At 46.2% G+C, this 15298-nt stretch overlaps 1 pseudogene; it reads left to right on the plus strand.

Annotated features, from left to right (window-relative positions):
• Positions 1-13300: 13300 nt before the first annotated feature.
• Positions 13301-14468, plus strand: LOC108037359 (annotated as a pseudogene).
• Positions 14469-15298: the final 830 nt, after the last annotated feature.

Genomic DNA, 15298 nt, shown 5'->3' on the forward strand with positions numbered 1-15298 from the left:
CAAGAGCTATTGCTAGCAATAAATTCTGCAGCTCCATCGCAATCATCCTATTCCGAGATAATAACATCTCGTATAGGTGTCCCGTATCAACTTGGGATTTTTTAGCCGACCTCAGAATTTGGTTGACAGTGGTGGTAATACTATTGATTTGTTCCTGAACTTTATTGTTAATATTTATCTGTCTATTGTTTGCATTGATAAGTTGAAATTCAGTAAGTTTAATGTTTTCGAGGTCCTCCGCGTCTGGCGTTCCCGCCACTACTTTTAACGCCGCTCCCAAGAAGTCTAAACTCCTGGCTACGCTATGGTGGATGCTTAGTGATTCGAGAAGGTCACGCAGGTGACCGACATCTACGATCAAAAGCTTTTGCATGTGGGATTGGGGAAACATGTTAATCATGCCACCAGTTTCCTCCACCACGCGCCTATACTCAGAGAGATTCGCTGAGTGTCTCAAAAATGCGAATTCTTCCCATACTAAAATGATGGGAATGTATTTGGCTTGCGAGTAGTCCGTGACGTGCGCCGATGTCAGGGCAAAAAGGAATAGCAGAGGTATGGGTTTAAACCTGTAATTTTGGATTTGTTGTAGTATTTTATAAAATTTGGGTAGCCCACCACCAAAACATATGATATAAAGCGTAAATGAGTTATGAGTACAAATAATGGTAATAAAACATGATAAGGACAAAAACTTATGCCAAGTGGCTAGAGATAAAAAATGGAAAAAATAGTAAAAAATTATCAAGCGAATGACAACATGTTTGTGTCTCGCCTACCTAAGGTTGTCCTTGTGGACCACCCTCCCCTTAATGAGGACTGTGGTCCCCATGTCCGCTTCCACAGTTTTTTCTTCGCATAACGGTTAAAGCTTGTTGCCTAGTCTCCTGTTGGTTTCACTAGGACTTTGTCGCCGACATTGAACACTCGGTTTTGACGGGAGGTATTTTCCTGCTTCTTAGCTTATTTGGGCAAGTCTAATCTTATCCTGTATTTCGCAATGCGGGCCACTTGCTTGTGTGACTACCACGTCGGCCGGTCTCCTATCGATGACCGAATAGATAGACTTGTTTACTTAGACGTAGCCAGCAAGATCAACTCTACAGTGTCGCTAATGCCTTTGTCGATTTTAAGGCATCTGGCAAGCTCCACCAGTGCTGTGGAATCGCTCCACTTGTCCGTTCGAGACGCTGTGGAGTGGCGGTGCATTTGAAATGCTAACCCCGAAGTGATTTTCCAGCATGGCCCGAATAGTGTGCGAGTTCAATGAGGGTTCATTGTCGCAGTAATGACTCTGGCTTTAGGGAAGACGTTAAGAAGTTGTAGTAAAGCCGGTTTGAGATCCTTATTGTTCTAGGGGAATTGGTTGGACCATTGCAAACTTTGAAAATTTGTCAATGCATGTGAGGAGTATTTCTTATCAGTGGAGTGTGTAGCCAGATGGAGATGTGTAGCTCCTCAAGCAGTGACTCCTTGCATATGAAGTCAATGCTGTGCCGTCTCTTGTTTCCGAAGAGCACGAAGCTGCGTTTACACGGAAAGCGTGCTTCCTCCAGAGTTATCTGGTTCTGAAAGCAATTCAATGGCTTATCCGTGGTTTCGATGGTGTGTGTGAGCGACACTTCACTGTGAATAGTGGCCGCACACGAATAAGCTTCTTCCGCCTCCACAACGTTAAGTTGCTGTCGGGAGAGGGCATCCGCAACGAGATTCTCTTTGCCGGGCTTATAAAACATTTTGGCGCCGGACTCGTCGATGCGAGCTTTCCATCGTTTGATTTTCGCATTCGGATTGGATTCCGATACTGCGAACGTCAATGGCTGGTGGTCAGTATAGATATTTATATCTTTTACTGCATATAAGTAATGGCGTAATTTTGCCAGTGCCCAGACTATGGCTAACAGTTCACGCTCGTTAGTAGCGTAGTTAACTTCTCGGTCTTTTAGGGTCCTAGATATCATGGTGATGGGTCTTCCCTCTTGGGATAGTACCGCGCCAATGCCAAATGCCGAGGCATCCGTCGTTAGATCGAATGCCTTCTTGTAATCAGGGTAGTTGAGGATGACATCCTCTGAAGCCAGAATGTTACGCAACTTTTGGAAAGCAAGCCGTTGCTGTTCGCTAAATTGCACCTGGATATTTTTGGATCTGTGCCTACTGACACTTCCATGCTCCCCTTTCAGGATATCGGAGCATCGGTAATAACTGGCCAGGCCAAGGAACGATCTCACCTCAAATATATTTTTGGGTTCGGGGAATTCCTGAATGGCCTTAATTGTGGCACCGTTGCTGGTGACAATAAAGCCCAAAAAGTTAACGCTTTTCTTAAAAAAACGCGATTTCTGCGTTGATACCCTCATGTTGGCGTCGTGCAGGCTCTTAAGAACCCAATCCACGTGCCGTATGTGGGCGTTTTCGTCTTCTGAGAAGACGATGACATCATCAACATAGACATAGCAAAATTTGCCAATCTGCTCTCGCAGTATGTCTTCGATGGTTCTTTGGAAGATGAAGGCAGCATTATTCAAACCAAACGGTAGCCGGCGAAACTCGTACTTTCCTCCGTTAACGGAAAAGGAAGTTTTTTCACGGTCACGCTCTGCCAGAGTGATCTGGTGGTAGCCAGACTTCAAATCGAGTATTTGGCTTTGCCTAAATTCCCTAGTATCATAGAGATATTTGGCATAGGATAGCGATCAGGTATCGTCCTCTCGTTCAATTTGCGAAAGTCCAATACGAGCCGCATTTTGCGGTTGCCCGCTTCGTCAGTGCCCTTTTTGTCTACTACCCATATTGGGTTCTTGTAGGGGGACTTTGACTTTTGTATTATGCCATTTTTTAGCAACTCTTGGATTTCGTTATTGACAAAATCAGCTGCCCCCATTGGGTATGGGTAAAGTTTGGCATAAATGGGCTCCTCACTAACCGTCCTGATGGTAGCTACCACCGACGTGTTGTAAGGTAGAGCCTCGTTGGCGTTTGCAAAGGCTTTTTTTCGTTCGCCGAGCATTTTTATAAAGGCCTCTCTAGCTAGAGGCGGGGCGTCCGAGCAATCAATGTTGGTAAAATTGACGTCGGGGCACGATTGGAATTCTAACTGTTCTACTTCGGAGCCCCATTTGAGGTGGCCGGAAGCTAGACAAAGCGATGCCCCTGCCTGTTTTAACAGGTCAAGGCCAATTATGGCATCGAAGGAGGACAAATCTGGTAATATGAAGAACGTGGCCTTCAAGTTGAATAGGGAGACAAAGCACTTCTTAGTGATGGTGGTGACGCCATGGATAGAATGTATCGTAAATGGCGATTCTACCGGGCGGATGCCTTTCAATCCTTCGTATGGACGGATGAAATTTTTTGATGCGCCCGTATCTACCAAAAGCTTCATTTCTACTCCTGCTACTCTTCGTCTGATTACGGGTAGCAGGGATTTTCCCCTAAAAAATTAATAACGTCCGAATCATATTCATGAATGGCGTCATCATTGATTTCCTGGACCGCGCCTGAGGCTGCGGCGGTGTATTTGCCCTCGGTTTCGCCCTCGCTCTGCGCAATGTTGTTAACTCTCTGCCTCTTGTGCGGGCCAGATCGATCGGACACGGCCGGTTTCCTGTTTTGGTAAGCCGGCGCTTGAGATGGCTTGAACATCCTGGACAGCGAAGGGTCGATGTCCATGGGCTCGGGAGTATTCTCATGAGGCCTATCACCGCGTGGAGCAGAGTGGACCTGAGCTTTGTGCTGCTTTGTGAAATACGGATTCTTGCTAGCACCTGTTTGCGAATTGTTTTGAGGAGTGGCCTGTTGGCGCTCCTGCGTCCTTGGATATTGTTTTTTTTCTTTATCCTCCTGGCTTCTTGCAAACAAAGCCGCGAAGGAATACCTCTCGTGGTTTGCCTCCACTTCTTGGGCCAAAGCAAGCGCTGTTGGCATGTCCTTCGACTTTGGACATCTGTGAGGCTGCGTTTTAATCCCGAGATGAATACTCGAAGGGCATCATCCCGGAATTTTTCGCATAGGACCCTTGCCGCCGAGGCGTCGTGCGACATGGTGGCTTTGTTTGTGAGGAGGGTCAATTTTTTCTCGACCTCATCATAATATTGTAGCAGAGAGAGATTTCCCTGCCTGAGGGTGCCCATCTCTTGCTCTATGACATGCATCGGTCGCTTGTCACTGTATGTGAAATCGAGGCGATTTATAATCGCATCAAAATTCAATACAGTGCCAAACGAAGATAGCACGGCATCAGCAGGGCCCCTAATTTTGCTCCTAATAATAATTACGCTGGTAATGGCGTGGGCTATTTACATAATTTCTAAATATATAATACGCAGCTACTGCCGCTTGCCGCCAAGAGACATATGTCTCTTGTGCCCCCGTAAATTCGGGAAGGCATTTAACGGCGTCTAAGGGCTCGTTGCATTGAACATCGCCTGAGATGTCAATCGGTTCATAAACTTTAATCTGGGGGTTTCCATCTGGGCGGGTGATATCCGCGCCTCTGCCACCTGCCTAGCTAAGTTCTCTATAGTTCGGCGCATTTCATTCTCCTGCGCTGGTCCTGCCGGCCTTTTCTGTTAGGGCGTTGGCGATAGCCGCCTGGATGACAGCCTGGAGCTGATCCGCGTTTACGGACATGTTTGTATTGGGAGCGGCACTGGTAGCCGCCTGCCTCGGTGTAGAAGTAATTAGAAGTCTCTCAGAGTCTGACCCTGAGTCGCTATTTTGTTTGGTATCCCTATAATCTAGGAATGACATGGGCAGCAATGTTAAATTCCATCTACCAAGAGTTGCATGCCTAAGCAGCTTTACATAAACAAAATTGTACAGCAAAGGGGCCGTGGCAGCTGGGCTGCCGCTATGGTAAACAAAGAAGCGAAGCTAACAGAGCCGAAATGTGAATGCGCGGTGTCGGGTTCGCGTACCGGCGCGGAGCGGGGAAGCAGTAAAAAAACAAAAAAACCCCAAGATTGTTGCAAAGCTAATACAGAGAATTTTAAGTATAAGCAAAAAACACAACGACACAAAAGGGCTAAATTAAATGCCCACAATTGGATGTGACAGCTCTGTCGCCAATAAAATTATTTAAATAAATTAACAATTTATTTATTTCCCAGCGGCGCTCTTGCGCCGAGGCCGAGATATTTAATACTATATTTATATTTTATGTGTCTGATATATTTATATTTTTTTTTTAGCAATTAAAAATGCAAACAACACACAGAAGCAAATAGAACAACAACGCATATAATTTCACAATTTAAAATTCCACAATGTCATCAAATAATGAGTATGTTAATTAATATTGTATTTATTTTTTAAATTAACACCAAACAAATTATGGAAGCGGAGCTGCAGAAAGTATTCTGGCAGTGATTTACTTGTTTTATTTATTCGAGCTGCAGAAGAATATTCTGGCCGCGATTTATTTCTTTTATTTATTATAAGTTACACACAAATGCAGATACCGGGAAGTATAAGGACTGAGGTGCTCACTTACATGATCCCTATTATACCGCTGTGGGTACTTTTGCGTTGAGCGCCAATTAATTAATTATTTATCCCACGGGTCGTCCCTCGCAGTTGCAGCTTATCCAGGGGGTGCGGGTGGCAAGGTTCGTCGCTGTGGTGGTTGGCCGGCTGGCCGTAGAATTCTCCAAGATGAATTACGAAGATTATGTTGGAAGGGTGACTGCCCTTCTTTACCTGCTGGCCTAGGGACTCAGACAGTTTTTCAATAATAAGAATTTAACGACGGTAGTCGGAGTATAATTTGTATGAGCGACAGCTCTTTATTCATATAAAGTCAAATCTAAACTGAAACTTAAAGCTAACAAAAAAGAGACTCATAGCGGCCACTCCAATGGGTAGTCTTTGCCGGCTATGCACGAGCTTCCGGCCAGATGCTGTGTCAGCAATTTGGCCGGAGCGAGCCTTCGGACGATCGGTCATTGCCGTCGCCCGGTTAACTTAGTTAACTTGTATATTTAATTAAATATATTTCGCTTTATTTTTTATACATGGCTGTTTTTTATTAACTTTAAAATGGAAGTATTAAATTTAATTTTTATTCAAATATATATAACTTTGATTTAATGATTTATGGAAAAATTAAATTTAATTTTAATTCAAATATATTAAACTTTGATTTAATGACTTAAAATATTAAAAGTAAATACTGAATAGCTGGTGCGTCGATGAGTGCTCGTCTTTGGAAGGCAGCTTCGTCGGGCGTTGCGGCTGTTGCACGTAGCCGGGTGGCAAGCTGTGGAAGAATCTGAGAAACACTCGCCGATCGCGTAGCACGAGAGAAAAGAACAAAAGACTCGTAGAACTTTTCGGTAATAGCGCGGACCGGCCGGGCGATGTATTTCATTCGGTTGACATTGAAAAACTAAGTTAAGCCTAGTTGAGCGCTGCGCTTCAAAGCGCAGTGGAGAGATTCCGGGAGCGGAAAGGCGGGAGAGCCTGGAATCGCAAGCGTCCAGTGCGGGAGAGCCTGGAGTCGCGAACATCCAGTGCGGGCGAGTAGGCATTCGCCACGAGGGAAGAGCGGGCAATTTAAGAGAGGGGAGAGCGGCGTAAACATTCCGCCCCCCTTGCAATCGCTAGCGTTGCAAAAGAAAAAAAACCCACTCCTGTCGTCTCGGCTTGACTGCGGGCGCCGGACAGGATCCACCCGAATGCCGTCTTCTGGGCCACTGGGAGTCCCTTGTCGACCAGATGGAAGCCCGGTCGGATGACCTTGGCGTAGACATCCGCACCCAGGACTACCGAGATGGTTGCCGGCAAGTAAAAACGTTTGTCGGCCAACGGGAGGTCTCCGTATCTGCCGACCACGGTGTCCGAGAGCTCTCGGATGGGGGTGCGGATGCGGACGTTCGGCTCCACTTTTAGGACCACTTCAAGCTTGAAGCCGTTGTCGCAGTTCGACCGAATTGTCGCCGTGCAGATCCTCTCGTAGCCGACGGTAGTAGTCGGCAAGCGGAACGCGGACGCCAATGATGCGTCGATGCAGCTCGTCGGCGTGCACGGGTCGATGAGGGCGGCCGTGTCGAAGGTCTTCAGCCCGGTCTCCAAAGTAACCATGGCCGTCGGCAGGACATTCACGCTGTGCCGTTGGAGGATGGACGCAAGTGACGGAGCCGGTGCCGAGGAGGCTGAGCGCGGCGGAGAGGCAAGCGCTCTGCGAGTTGGCCGATCTTGACGGCGCGAGCGCTGCTGAGAAGCGACGGATGCCGAGCGCCTTGCCGGGGCCAGCGCTTGGCGAGTTGGCGGATTCTGCCGGCGCGAACGCTGCCGACGGCAGGGGACGCTCGTGCATATGGAGGAGCGTGTGGTGCTTCCCGTTGCACGTTTTACACTTGTCGCCACTGCGACAACTCCCGTCGGAGTGCTCGTGGGCGAGACAATTTGAGCAGTACTTATTGATGAGCACTGCCCGAAGTCGCTTCTCTGCGCTCAGCTTTAGGAACCTCTGGCACTTCCGAAGCGGATGGATTCCACGGCAGACTCGGCATCGGTAGGAATGTATACCTCGAGTACGTCTGCTATCCAACGCCTGAGCGCTGCGTGGACGGGGAACCATGATGTGATCTGGTAGTGAGTAATGGATAAAAAAGAAAAAACATATGGACATGAATTGAAACTGCTCAGATGGCGAAGATTGTTGGGGAATTATGTGGAGGATGTTGGTTAAGGAAGACGGTTGGAGTGTTCTCCTGGCAGAAGAACCACGCTTGATAATCCTGCGTGCCGTGAGAATGCTGACGACACGGACATTGCCGTCAGCCCCCGGAAAGACAGAGTCTATTCTGCCAAGGCGCCACTCATTCGAGGGCAGATTGTCCTCCTTGACGACTACCATGTCGCCAACGCGGAGATTTGTGGTCGGGGACTGCCACTTGTTACGCTTGTGGAGCTCTTTGAGATACTCCCCTTTCCATCGAGCTTGGAATTGTTGATGGAGCGCCTTTAAGTGTTGCCACCGATTCACAATGGACTTGGATTCCACTTTTAATTCGGGTTCCACTATGGACAGAAGAGGTCCGCCGACTAGAAAATGCCCTGGTGTCAACGCTAAGAAATCAGTGGGATCTTCAGACATAGGAGATAGCGGTCTGGAATTTAGACAAGCTTCAATTTTCGCTAGGAGGGTTGAAAGCTCTTCAAAAGTGTACTTTCGAGTAGCGGTGGACTTGTAAAACAAGGCTTTGAAGCTTTTGACACCCGCTTTCCACAGGCCTCCCATATGGGGTGCCCCAGGAGGAATGAATTGCCAGTTGAGCTGCTGATGACTATACGCATCATTCACAGACTCTTTTACGGCTTGTAGAAAATCTCTGAAGAGCAGGGTGGCAGCGCCGACAAAGGTTTTCCCATTGTCGGACTGCACTTGACGCCACGCGCGTCTTGGTTGTGAGAAGATGCACTAGCGTCGTGTGCCCCATCTCGACGCGCACATAGATCGCCTTTTGAGAGGCGTCACAGGATCCGTGATGATCCACTCGGAACTCTGGGCGGAAGGACACCCATCTGGGAATTCGGACTTGATCTAGGACTAAGTAGCTTTGAAGGAATTCACGCCACTTTTGGCACAGTTCAATTGGAAGTTCATCATCCCACCCTAGATCATGCAGCCAGATCTCCTGCATGAAAATCTTGGCACAGACCACGAAAGGAGCGAGCCAGCCTCGCGAATGGTGAGGTGAGCCTCTTCTGCAGAGTCAGCTCCCGAAAGGTCATCATCGACATACATGCAACCACGAATAACTTTACCAGCTGTTGCAGTACCCGAATTGCCAGGAACGGAACAATTGACCCCAAACGTAACAGTTTCTAGCTCAAAATCTCGAATGTATCCTTCTCTATCGCGGAATAAGATACGTTGGAACGCTGTCTGCTTCGGATCTACCCAGATCTGCCGGTACATTTTCTCGATATCAGCACAATACACAAATCGGAAATATCGCCACTTCAGGATGGTGGGATCGGACTGTAGGACCGGGCCAGCATGAAGGATATCATTTAAGCTGACCCCATTGTCTGAAGGGCTGGAGGCGTTGAATACCACTCGAAGTTTGGTGGTCGTACTCTCCGGTTTTAACACTGCGCGGTGTGGCAGGTAGTAACACGCTGAATCGTGGGTAGGAAGGACTTCTCTCATGTGATTGAGGTCGAGATATTCTTGAAAAACTGAGTCGTACTTGGATTTTAACGTACTGTCCCTTTTTAGCCGCTGCTCGTTTCTTAAGAATTGAGCCAGCGCCTGGGATCTGGAATGTCTTAGGGAGCAATTAATGTTCTCAGGATCTCAAAAAGGAAGACTGACTACATACCTGCCGGTCTCGTCTTTTGTGGTGGTCCGAAGGAAATCGTGCTCACAAATCACGTCGGATTCTTTTGCCACCTTTACTGGCAGATCCTCCACCTCCCAGAATTTGGTGAGGAGTTTATCGAGGGACGCTTCATACGTGTGTGCAACTTCGTTGGAAAAGGATGATATTTGATCATGCCTCGGAGAGGGTACTTGTCCTGTTAGAATTCAGCCGAAAATGGTCTCTTGACCGAGAAGCGAGCCACAGATGTTCGCTCGGGTACCGCTTAGTAGAATGGATGGATTAGAAGATCAATTTGTGCGATCTCATAAAACTTTGGATCCGCTAGCGGAAGTTCGGGAAGATCTCGCAGGAAATGTTGCGGAAGCGGACATGAAGGAAGATTTCCGGCTATTTGTGGAAGGACGTAGGCAGTGGTGCTTAACTGCAATCTAGGCCGGGTCGGAGACCCGTTTGATTAAGTCCTGAGACCTGTGCTTGGATAACCTGGAACGGCAGTTTAATCAGGTTGAAAAGGCGCTCAGTGATGAAGGTCGCCTCAGATCCGGAGTCTATTAAGGCTCGCGCTTGGAAATTGGAACCTCGATGGCATTTATTAATTATAGCGGTGCCTAGGAGGACTGACCTAGTGCCTGCCGCAAAATAATTCTGAAGCGTTGACTGCGTGCCACTGGCAGCCGAGGGACCGAGAGTATTTGGTCTGGATCTGGGCGTTGGCGTTGGATATGCGCGCGCTGGGGATGGGCTGCCTCGGTGTAGGAGGATGTGATGGCGACGTAGGGATCTACGTGCCACGTAGGGATCTCGGCTTTGTTATGAAGGGACTGCTCCCATAGGGAAAGCGTAAGCTTTGGGAGTTTGGACGAGCACTTATACACCAAGAGACAATCCCAAGTTTCGACCTGAATACCGGACATTTCTAATGCAGTAAGGTAACCCTGGATGGTACTTTGAAGTTCTTTCAGAGCTGACCCAGACTCCTGTGTGACGGACGGTACATTGAAGAGTATCTTTAATTGACTGTGTTTGGATTATCTTTCAACTTTCGGTAGATAGTGAGCATTCTAACCAAGAAAATAAAAATTGCATGTACTAACAATTATAATTCTGTCATATATACGTACATAAATATTTTAAATTATAAATAAGTGGATCGCTTTGGACATTAAATCACAAACAAAATATTCGTGGTCGACCCAATTAGTGCAAACTTAATTCCCCCATTTTCGTCGTAGTAAGCACCAATTTAGTGTATTACATAAAAAGCTGGAATAAAGTGTCAATTTAAAAATTGTCAATCCGAGAAAATCGAGGCAAAAACCTGTGTAGCAGAATTTACAGGTGCTTCTCATAGTTTTTGACGCGCTTTTCATTATTTTCCCGCGCCATTCAGCATCAGGCTTATATATTTGCATTTGTCTAGGAGTTGAGCGGCTAGCCGCGTTGGTTTGCTTTAACGCTGGTTGTCGGTTGGTTTTCAGTAGGCTTGAGCGTTGGCGTGTGCTTCGCTACAGTGCGTGCGTTCGGCAAAGTACTGCCGTAGGGTTTAAATAAAAAATTTAAAAACGCCAATTAAAATTTTTTTTTTTTACTCCTCTTCTGTCAAAAAATCCGGTCCGCGTGCAAGTCGCCCTCCTCAATGCTGCCTGCCCGGCGTCGCTCTTCCAACATTAAGCGAAAAACACTCCGAATTTACAAAAAAAATTTGTATAAGCCTTTTTGAAACTTTTTTAATTTAAATTTAATCATTTAATTTCGTGTTTAGCGTCTCCACCGCTTTGGGAACTGTTAGGGCATTTCTAGTCACTGCGGAAAATTATCCCAATGCTCTTGCTAGCCTGAAGCGGATGTACGATAATGATTCCCTAATTTTTTTTGACAACGTATTGACACTTTTTTTCAGTTCAGCTTTCAAAAAGGGAAACACTGCAGAGTGTGAAATTCCTCACACCATACGTTGCTGCATATATATTCCGCAAACACTAATCTCACGTTGCCACCCCCTTTTCAGCCCACGCTCACGCAGGAGACTCTATCCGCTTCGCTTTGCATTTTTTGCATGCGACTGAATTAAATTTTTTCATTCTTGGAACTGCTGTTGTGAGCGTTCAACAAAAAGTTGCGAGTTTGTATTGACACGAGCGTTGCTCGACTCACGATCACAAATAAACTTTGTGACCGATTAGCTCTCTCAGAGACTTCAAATTTCAAGAGAGGACGTGCCAGGAGAAAGCGTTGGAGTCAATTGACACATCCCAGCAGAAATTTTGGTCTGTGGAGGACTTGCCGCCCAAGGCTAAAGTCCATACTCCTGAGCAGCAACTTTGTGAACAACAGTTTGACTTTCGGTTCGTTTGCCGTTTAAATCAGACACAAATTCTCTTGGCTCACAAAACGAAGTTGCGAAACTTATCCAACAGCAGCACAGATTATTCAGAAAGATTTTTATGTTGACGATTTGTTTACTGGCGCCGGATGCTGCAAGGCCTTCGTGACAAAGTTTCTCAGGTTTTGCCACAGGCAGGATTTGAACTTGGAAAGTGTTTTTGAAACTGCCCAGAGTTGTCCGCATCTGATAGCGCTGTAATGCCACTTACGGCAGGCTCAGGCGTTACTAAGTCCCTTGGCGTGGTTTGGTTACCGGTTAAAGATTACTTCCACTTTCGGTTGGATGACTCTTTCCTGGATTTTCGCGCGACAAAACAAAATATTTTGTAGGGGACTGCTCGACTTTTCGATCCACTTGGCCTCTTGTGTCCTTTAGTCACAAGAGCAAAGATGTTGTTGCAGGAGCTGTAGCTTCGAAAGCTAGATTGCGACGACTCGCTACCAATGCAGTTGCTTGCTTTGTGGAATACTTTTAAAGCAACGCTTTTGCAGCCGCCAAAAATTAAGGTATCGCGATTCGTCCACACAGATCCGCAAGTTCCGATTTAAATATATGGTTTCGCTGACGCTTACATGCGAGCGTATGGAGCGTGCATCTTCGTTCGTACTCAAACTGCTGAAGGTTTAAAAGTGTCTTTATTGACAGCCAAATCAAAAGTAGCTCCCCTCAAGACGAAAACTTTGACTCGCCTTGAGCTATGCGCAGCTCACCTTTTGGCAGGTCTGTATAATCGTGTCAGGCCATTGCTAAATGGTCCCATTGAGAATGTTTTCCTACAGACAGACTCCGAAATCACATTACACTGGATCAAAACACATCCTTCGTCGTTGTCAATTTTTGTGTCAAGCCGGGTCGCACAGATTCAGGAGTGCTTGGAGAACAAAACTTGGAGACACGTTCCCACGAAAGTTAATCCAGCAGACATAGTGTCCCGTGGATGTGACGTTGAGGAGCTTACAACGTCCATCTGGTTCGGCAGGCCTCTGTTCTTGATAGACTCGGATATAAATTGGCCTGTAAATCGACATTTCGAACTGCCGGAATTACGCAAATATGCATTAACTCTCGTAGTCAGCCCAGAGACAAATTATCTGCTTCAGAAAATAGAAAACTTTTAGTCGCACCGGAAGCTTCTGAGAGTTTTCGTATGGGTTTCTTAATGCCGTCAGATTACCGAGAGCCAATGGTCATGCAGAGCGAACGAATCGAATAATTTTGTCAATGTTATTGCCTTCAAATGAAAATGAAAAGCGTTGGGATGAAAACAACCGATCAATCCAGTGGAGTATCAATACAATGGTAAGTAGTAGTACTAAATGCTCTCCATTTTAGCTCCTGAAAAATAGGAGCGCCGAGATATTCAAAAGAACACCAACGCGATCCAAAGCCAGAATCAGAAGATGCTAACAGACGTAGAATTGATACACCCTTCACACACAATTTTGTTCGCATTTGTGGATGGCGGCGGTCGATTTGCGCTGATTTTTGGCAGAGAAAAACGCAGCTCGCTGATTTCATATAGCACAAAAAGCACACTTGTTTCGTTTGCAACTAACCAGAGCCGCTAAAAACCATCAAGATGATGGTCTGCCAGCAGACGTACGACACCATTAACAACCTGACCAGCAAGCAACACAACCTGTGCAATAACTACAAGTTCCATATACTAGACCTGAAGGTGGGCACCTTGGACCAACTGGTGGGCCTCTTCGACGACCTGGGCAAGCTGGACACCTATGTGGAGCAGATCACCCGCAAGGTGGTCAACTACTTGGGCGAGGTGGCCATCAACCTGATGGCCAAAAACACTGAACTGCCGCAGTACTTGACCCGCTTCCAATGGGATATGGCCAAGTACCCGATCAAGCAGTCGCTGCGCAACATCGCCGACATTATCTCTAAGCAGATCGGTCAGATTGATGGCGATTTGAAGACCAAGTCACAGGCCTACAACAACCTCTAGGGAAATCTGCAGAACCTGGAAAAGAAGAAGACTGGCAGCTTGCTGACCAGGAATCTGGCTGATTTGGCCAAGAAGGAGCACTTAATTCTGGATTCGGAATATCTGACCACCCTGCTGGTTATTGTGCCCAAGGTCATGGCCAACGACTGGCTGACCAACTACGAGAAGATCACCGACATGATCGTTCCCCGCTCGTCGCAGCTCATCCAGGAGGACAGCGACTACTGCCTCTTCAACGTGACCCTCTTCAAGAAGGTGGCCGAAAACTTCGTTGGCTCGTTGGCTAAAGGTGAACTTCAGCGAGGCCTTTTGCGCCTTGATCCATGTGAAGGCGCTGCGTGTGTTTGTGGAATTCGTGCTGAGGTACGGCCTGCCCGTCAACTTCCAGGCCATCTTGATCAAGCCCAACAAGAAGAGTGTGAAGCGTCTGCATGATGTGCTCAACCAGCTGTATGGCCACTTGGATGGCGCTTCCGCTGGCGGTGCTATCAGCAGTGTTGATAACGTGGACATTCCCGGCCTCGGCTTCGGCCAGTCCGAATACTAACCCCAATGTGTTCTACAAGGTCAACATCGATATGGTGGAACAGGCCAAGGTCTAAGATCGCCCGCCGTCCCCAAAATGGCATACATCCAGCCACACAAAATACACTTTACTACAAAACAACCAACTTAAAATCAGCTAAACCATTCGCAGACATTTAATGAAACAAAATGAATAGATTACTTTAAATAATTTTAGTCGTTGCTATCTAATTATTGTTGTTATTTATGTTGCGCGTTGCCGATATTTGTTTCAAATCAGCTTCCGGAAATAAGTCAAGCAAAAAAAAAGAATTCATTTGCAATCATCCCAGATCTTGTAGAACTTCCCGATTGTTCTTTGTCCCCTTTCAGTTTGCAAAACAGTATTTTATGTTTTTCTTATGCCTTACTATGATTGTGATAGATGAATAAACAGAGTGTTTAACCCGTAGCCAAATTTACACACATTGTCGCTAAAGCCTTGGCTTTATTTCTCTATTTTGTTTGTTTTTTGGTAGCTATACAATAAACATTTGAGTTACATTTTGTTTTACAAACAATTCGTCTCGTTTCGTGCTTGTGCTCCACTTGGTAAATGTATTCGTGACTAACAGCCAACATACAAAAACATGCCCAAAATAAATTTAACCCCAAAATGGTGTCGCAAATCGCAAACCGAACGTTTCCCACGGAACTAATTGCGCCAACAAATTTCCGATGCAATGGTACGTTTCGAGTAAAGTCAAACTATTATTAACGGAAGTATTGTATTTATAACTGTTGCCTAGATATTGAAAGTCTAAAAACATTGCGCTCTGTTTACATACTACTAATCGCTAAGATGAACCGCTCGAGCCTTTCGTGGTTTTATCTTTTTTGTTTAAACCCACGTGTGCGTTAACCCAACAAATAACCTCCAGCAATCGAGGGTCAACCACATAAGATATGAACAATAATATTCTATTCGTATGTAAAATTTTTCAGTTTTTCCTAGTGCTAAATCGAGTTAAGCGAATAGTGAGAGAGATACAGTATCTATTATATAAATATTTTAAAATTATGTGTAAAAAAGAAACGAAAGAAATATCA

This window comes from Drosophila rhopaloa, unplaced genomic scaffold, assembly GCF_018152115.1.
Source record: "Drosophila rhopaloa isolate 14029-0021.01 unplaced genomic scaffold, ASM1815211v1 contig_175, whole genome shotgun sequence".
In the NCBI taxonomy this organism is placed as follows: domain Eukaryota; kingdom Metazoa; phylum Arthropoda; class Insecta; order Diptera; family Drosophilidae; genus Drosophila; species Drosophila rhopaloa.